At 49.0% G+C, this 7392-nt stretch overlaps 1 protein-coding gene and 1 long non-coding RNA gene across 2 annotated transcripts in view; one reads left to right on the forward strand and one right to left on the reverse strand.

Annotated features, from left to right (window-relative positions):
* The window catches only part of RERG (RAS like estrogen regulated growth inhibitor), a 122807-nt gene extending 121119 nt beyond the window's left edge, over positions 1-1688 (reverse strand). The window contains exon 1 of the mRNA XM_020811385.3: positions 1365-1688. The gene's annotated coding sequence lies outside the window, so the exon portion shown is untranslated. The remainder of the gene's footprint in view (positions 1-1364) is intronic.
* Positions 1689-5105: 3417 nt separating this feature from the next.
* On the forward strand, positions 5106-6253 carry LOC144583153 (uncharacterized). Its single transcript, XR_013536794.1, has 2 exons — positions 5106-5195; positions 6111-6253. It is a non-coding gene; the product is annotated as an uncharacterized LOC144583153 (long non-coding RNA).
* The last annotated feature ends 1139 nt before the right edge of the window (positions 6254-7392 follow it).

Below are 7392 nucleotides of genomic sequence, written 5' to 3' on the forward strand. Positions count from 1 at the left end.
ATCGTACTCTTGGCATCCCAGATTATGGAGGTAGGTTTCCTTGAGCTTGGAAACACTGTTGGGAGCAAGGATTATAGCTAGGATGAGTGGGGGGGGGGGATTCTGGGTTCCGTAGTACACAAAAAAGCAACACTTCTGAGCTCTGAGGACTCTCAAACAGCTTTGGCACCTCTAGATCAGTTGTAAAAGCAACAAATACTACATCTTTTGACAAACTTGGGGAAAAGGAAAAGGCTCTGTGCTGTTGTATATCGATTTCTATATACAGTACATATAAAAAGCCAGATTTCATGAGGACAAAACAACCAGCCCTTTAGATATGAGGAACTACATCTCCCGTCGTCTCAGGCAGCTGGACGTGTAAGACCAACAGTCTGTAGGATTGGCTGCTAGCCCATCCGACAAACCCACAGAGGCACATGGGAGCTTTGCTAGGTAAAAAAAGAAAAGACTTTTTTTCCAGTGGATCCTAGATCAAATCAAGCCTGAACTATCTCTGGAGGCAACAATATTGAAACTGAGGCTGTCCTACTTTGGGCACATCATGAGAAGGCAGGATTTCTCTGGAAAAGACTGGGAAAGGTTGAAGGCAGCAGGAAAAGAGGAAGACCAAATATGAGATGGATTGGCTCCCTAAAGTAAACCATAGGCTTGAGTTTGCAAGAGCCGAGCAGGACATTTTAAGGATTGCTCATTCATAGGGTCACCCTAAGTGGGAAGCGATTGGACACCATATAAGCACAACATAAAGTTTTTGCTGTACTCAACCGACTAGTCCTTAAGCTGTTGCAACAGAGCAGTGCAGCACAGAACCTGCTTGGGGAACCTAGTCAAAAGACTTGAAACAGACTTTCTCTGAACAAATAACATCCCTGAAATTCTCCTGCTCTGTAGGATCCCAGCGCTTCACTCTCTTAACTGGGAGGGAGCCCTGCCTACGGAACTCCAGGAGACTTGTCTTCCGAGGAGGTACAGCATGTCGACGCTTGACCCTGGGTTTGGGCGCAACTGAGTAACTTTCGATCACCCCCAGTTTATCTAGGAATCTCCCCACCCTCACAGGGTTTCTGTGTACCACGCGCCACAGAGAAAAGCCCAGGAATTGCCAGTCTCCACGTCCCCGGGAAGAAGAAACGTGTGTTTTTTTCCCCCTGGGACTACAACTCCCCAAATCCCCCATCCAGCTGGATTCTGGGAGTTGTAGTCCAAAAGAGAGAGAGGGAGAGAACGTTCCCCAAACGGTGCTTGGCTTCTCGCCTTCTTTGATTAAGGCATGAAAAAGGTAAAGCCTCAGTCCCTTCCTATTCCGGATCATGCGATCTCTCTCGATCTCGATCTCTCTCTCTCAAATCCGACCCGCTCACCTCCGCGCCGCCGGCATCTCCCGACGCTGCTGCTGCTGCTGCTGCTGCTTCTGCCTCGCCAGCCGATCGACTCCCTTTCTCGGTCAGCCCGGGCTTTTTTGGGGGATGGGGGTGCAGGGGGGGGTTAGGGCAAGCAGGAGGCAGGATCCCAAGCTGGATCTCGGTTCTCTTCGGGATCAGAGAGGCGGGCTCCCCAAGCGAGCCATCGGGGGGCGCCTGGCAGGGCTGGCGTCCTCCTTTCCCTTCTCCGAGTAGCGGAATGGAGAGCGGCAGGAAAGCGAGTGCTGCAGAATCCGGGGCGGGGAGCGAGCCTGCGAGCGACCCGGGCGAGCGCTTGCTTCACCGGCAACGCGCCGATAGAAGCGGCCGTGCAGCCCGCGTTGGGGGATTTCTTTTTTGGTTTAAAAAAGAGAGAGAGAGGTAGCTCTAGCGCGCCCCCTGCAGGCTTTGTGGCAGAGCAGAAGAAGGCCGTCTGGCTCGGGAGGCGCGGAGACCTTGGGGCCGCGGAACGGCGTGCCACTGGGGTCCAGAGGAAACTCCCTGCGTCAGGATGAGCGCGCCTTTTTGAAAGGCGGCGAAAGCATGCGCCCCCCTCTTCCTTCAGAAAGTTCGGCCAGAAGGACCGAGGGCCTATTGATCCGGAGAGAAGTCAGTCCCACTGGGAGTTAAACAGGATCTCTCCCCAGAGACGCCTGCATCGGATTGCTCTCACTACTCCGGAAGCTGTGAATCACCTACGCTGGCTTGATCGAGTTTACGAATCGCCTCTCCTGATACAGTATTTACAAAGGTCATTGATTGGTACCCCTGTCAATTTCGTTTTAAAGGCCCTACCAGCATTGTACAGGCATCCTGTAAAAGGAGGGGACAGGCACAGAGGAAGGAAGGAAGGAAGGAAATAAATGAGTGAGGAAGCAAGAAAGAAGATAAGGAAGAAAGAGAGAAAAAGAGCTCTTTCGATTTGGCTCCTACCCTCTGCAGTTTTTATATTATATATTAGAGGCACTTGACTTGAAGGCTAAGCAGTTAAGCAAAGGAATGTGAATCCATCAGAATGGTTTTAATTTGTTCACTTAATCAAGTTAGCCACTAAGCAACAATGGAATTATTTCTTTATTTGATATTTGAGAAACGCAAACAAAAAAATGGCCCAGGGACCAATGGCAGGAAACGCATTATATCATATCAAAGAAGATTCAATTATTAATGATGATGGTGATGTGCCATCAAGTCAATTATGACTCATGGTGGCCCCTTTTCAGCATTTTCCGGATAGAAAATATACAGGAGTGGTTTATCATTCCCTTCTTCGGGGGATGCCCTGGGACTGTGCAGCTTGCCCAAGGCCACACAGGCTGGCTCTTCTCTCTGGGAGGTGCAGTGGGGAATTGAACTCTCACTCTCTGCTTAACTCACCGAGATATCTACCCAGCTCTCATATGCTGTCAAGTCAGTGCTGACATATAGTGGCCCTTTCTAGGGTTATCTAGGTAGAGAGCATTCAGAAGTCGTTTTCCATTCTGTTATTCTGGGGGCACACTTGGTTTTGTGCAGCTTGCCCAAGGCCATACAGGTTGTCTCTTCCCCCTGGAAGCACAGTAAGGAATCAAACTGCCAACCTCTGGCTCCACAGCTAGATAACGTAACCCAGTGTTCTCCAACCTTGGGCCTCCAGATGTCCTTGGACTTCAACTCCCAGAAATCCTGGCCAGCAGAGGTGGTGTTGAAAGCTTCTGGGAGTTGTAGTCCAAGAACAGCTGGAGGTCCAAGGTTGGGGACCACTGACGTAACCCACTGAGCTATCCAGCTACCCATGGAACCAACATCGGGGGGGGGAAGAATATAGGGACTGCTCTTCAAGATTCTGGTTGTTTCCTTTTATTATCTCTGCAACAATACTTTATTCACCCCTTTCTTGGTCAGTATGTATTGGTTACAGAATATCAGTCATAACTGGGCTCATTTGGAAATAAGAATTAAGAGTTCCTCTTGTAAGGAATTATTTTTTAGCTAATGTAAATTTTGGGTTTTGCCTCTCCACCCTAAACTGCTTGTATCTCCCTCTTCCTTATATGGATGGAGCTATTTTGGCTACATAAGCAATTGCCCTAATTTTTCTCCATAGCTGTCCATGGTTTAAACTAGGGGTCCCCAACCTTTTCACCCCGCGGACCGGCTGGGGAAGGCGGGGCACCCGCCAAACTCATTGGCATGTGTGAACTAGTGAATGCGAATGAGCATGTGTGCATGCACAAATGGTGGCGTGGGCTTATGCACGCTTGCTTACTCCTGCGCATGCACAAACGATGGTGCGGCGCTCACACGGGCATGTGCAGCATGCGCACATCAGCTGTGTGGGAGTTAGTGCATTCACCCGGGGGGGGGGAGTCTGTCTCCACGGCCTGGTTTGGCTCAGGCCATGGACCAGCACCAGGCTGCAGACTGGGGGGTTGGGGACCTCTGCCTATGGATAGAGGGTCCTACTGTATGTCACAAAGATGTGAGCCTTGGAGGCATCCAGTATTCCAAAAGTTCATAGCAAATGTAATGTAACTATCATTGTGGCATAGTGAATTCTGCTGGTAAAGAATCTGCAAAGCAGGAGTGCTGACTGCATTGTCATAGTTTCTAGAACCAGGTAGGTTTAAAAAAAAAAAAAAACAGGAATGGCACCGCTGTTTATCTGCAGTTTCTATTGATTTTATTTTGTAGATTAGTCATCGCTTCCAGATGCATGCCCTGGCTGACTCCCTTCAACACTTACAGCCTGGTCTCAGTTAAGCCCTCAACTGAACCGCCACAACAATACATAGCATGGTCTCTGGCTCCCTATAGTGGCCAGTTCAGGTAAATACATGGTGAAAATACTTATTTCTAGGGGTTCCCCCCCCCCTTTCAATCGTTTTCAAAATTTCAGATAAGTGAAAACATGGATATTCATCCAGCAGATACTGGGATCCTACTGTATGCCCAACCTGAGAGAAACGGATGTCTACCCAACTATCTACAGTACTTTTGCTGTAATGTGTTCAGTGCCGAAAGGGAGACAGAAAGGAAGTGCTTTCTATTTAAAGACATTTTGATTGAAATCCTATTGGCACTTGCATAAGATTTGAGTAACTTGCCATGGCTTCCTACAGCTGATTGATGACGTGCTGGGGTACATTCTGGTTGGACAAATCAGGCACATGACCAGGCATGTGACTGAGACACTCCTTGACACCTTTGAATTAGCCAGGGCATGCAGGAAGTTGCAGGTTCGGTCCCTAACAGCCACACTTAAAAAGCTGCTGGAAAAAGGAGTTTGCAGGAACAAATACCCCACTAAAAACAGTGAACAAAATCAATGCCAAAAACACGTTCAAAGCAATAAGTCACAACAGTCCATTCAAAATCCCAGCCCAGGCAGCCAGTCAATAAGGGAAAGCTTGCCTGAAGAAGGTCTTTGCTTGCTTATGAAAGGACAGCAAAGATGGAGCAAGTCTGGCTTCCAGTGGGAGGGAGTTCCAAAGGCTGGGGGCATTTTGAAACACAGCTGCATGTATGATAGTGCAGGGATGGTATGTGTTTCAAACACTTAGGTCTTTCTTAAATTGGCTCCTTATGCTATCTTTTTCATGCCAAGGACAAGAAAAAATGTCCAAAAAGAGTCAGAGAGAGAGAGAGACCCAAAGGGTCCAAAGGCTGCCTTGTGTTACTGTGCCCATCCTTATTCAATTATTACTTTCATTATTTCCCCTGGCTCAGAGCTTAGGAAAGTTCCCTTTTCATGCAGATGCTGGAAGATAACTTTTTGGAGTGCCAGCCTAGAATCAGAGGGATTGGTGACAGGTATTTATAGGCCACCAATAAAAATATATATTTAAAAATCATATAAAATGCAAGTTTCTGTGAGTAAGTCACATGATAAGAGGGACTGTTGACATCATCTTCAGGACAGCCAATCCCGAGGGTGCTGCTGCTGCTGCCTTGGGAACCCAACCCCATCCTCCTGGATCTTTGTGACCTCACAAGGGCCCCACCTCTCTGCTGGCAGATAAAAGGAGCTTGCTGGGCAGGGCAGGAGACCAGAAGGGAGGCCAGTGGCCAGAGGGCAGCCCAGCAGAGAGAGTGGCGGCTGCAGCTGCAGGGGACCCAGCCCTTCTGTCCAGGGCAAGTTCTGAACTTGCTAAGTGGGCTTGCGAGTTAACAGCTCGAGGCTGGCGGAGATCTCTGGCTTGAAGCTGGCTGATGTTGGTGATGGACCAGGGGGAAGTCGGTGGACGTTGGCAGACAGAAGCTGGTGGAATCTGCCGGCTGAATCTGGCTGATGCCGCAAGGCGGAGGCCAGCAGAGGTTGGCGGATGAAGCTGGTGGAAGTTAGCCTCCTGAAAACAGCTGGCAGAAGCTTGGTGGATATCGGTGGATGGAACCCCATGTGTGTGTGTGAATGGCTGGTGGAGTGAAGGTGTGTGTGTGTGTCGGGGGCCCTGGTGTGTGTGTGTGTGTGTGTGTGTGAATGGGCTGGCTGATGTCCCATGGAGATGTCACCAGAGTGTGTGTGTGAGCCAAGTATTCGGGAGCTGGCGAAGGCTGGCTTCAGAAGTGGACTGGAAGAGATGAACAGGTGGATATTCCTGGTGGAAGCCAGTGGATGTTGGCAGGCGGAACTTTGGGATGAAGTTGCCAGAACATTGGTCGGTGGATACGCTTGGGTTGGAGCTGGTTGACGGCAGTGGACGAGCTTGCCCCTTCTCTCTCTTGCAGGACCAGAAGCGTCCTCTTCTCCAGGGGGATGCGAGGGACCAGAAGGCAGGCGTTATGCCGGAGCTGAGCCGGGCTGTCTCCACTGAGGACCGGGATATCCATTTAGCCTCTTTTCAAAAACCAATAAAAGTATTTTTCTGGAATGGTTTTGAAGTGTTGTCTTGTTTGTCAGAGGCTTTCATGGGAGCATCTTCTCCATCGCCTCATTATGTCTGGGGCCCAATGTCATGGGATGGGTCTCTGTGAGGTCATGGTGTGGAGCTTTGTGATATCCCCTATATGACTTCCTAAATATGTGTCCAGTGAGCCCTGATGCCATTCAGAGAGGGTTGGAGTTGGGTACCCAAACACTATGACCACACCGTAACAATAAACGAGACGCATTCCTTCCCTTCCACCACTGCTCCTGACATTTGTCTGCCTGGCCTGGAGATTCAGGGAAGCACAGCCACTTCCTGGCACTGCCACTCATTCTCTGAGACCTGGCAAGCCTCATCTTCATCATCAACACCATGAGCTCTCCATGGACAGCTCCCTGCAGTGTACAAGTGGGGAGAAAACATGCCACTTCAGAGAAGTTTACAGTCCAAACTCTCATACCAGTGCCACAACTGAGGAAATGGAGATGGGTAATGATTTGGAGATGACCGTACATTAAAATTGATGTGGAACCATGCCTTGGATAGACTGGAAAAATACACTGGTACTGCAAAATCTGCTGCCTGAGGGAAGTGGCTGCCTCTGATCACCTAGTGGTTCAGGTGTCTATGAATGTAGCAAATGTAACATTATCATTGTGGCATCGTGAATTCTGCTGGTAAAGAATCTGCAAAGCAGGAGGGTTAAACATTGGGTGTCCACCCATGGACCCATCCAGTGACCCAGTCTTCCTCTCCACTCAGCTGTCATTATTCTTTTTTTCCTCTTCTAGAATGCCGAACAATTCTCCATTCTCTTTTGTTTCTGTTCTCTCCCACCCCGTTTTTTTCCCTTGCAGGTCTATTCTGGGACTAACTCAGACTTTCACTCTGCTCACTCTTCTCCCACAACACAAGGTGCTTTCTCTCTTTCAACATTTTGAAGAGTTCTGTTGTAGTCATGTCCAGGATGATGGTTTCTACTCCCCTGAGGATGATCAGGGGACTGGAAATGAAGCCCTATGAGGAAATACTGAAAAAGCTGAACATGTTTAGCCTTGAGAAAAGGGGAGAGAGGGGAGACGTGATAGAACTTTTCAAATACTTGAAAAACAGTCATGTAGAGGAGAGGCATGATCTGTTCA

Source organism: Pogona vitticeps, chromosome 5 (genome assembly GCF_051106095.1).
Source record: "Pogona vitticeps strain Pit_001003342236 chromosome 5, PviZW2.1, whole genome shotgun sequence".
NCBI classification, from domain to species: Eukaryota; Metazoa; Chordata; class Lepidosauria; order Squamata; family Agamidae; genus Pogona; species Pogona vitticeps.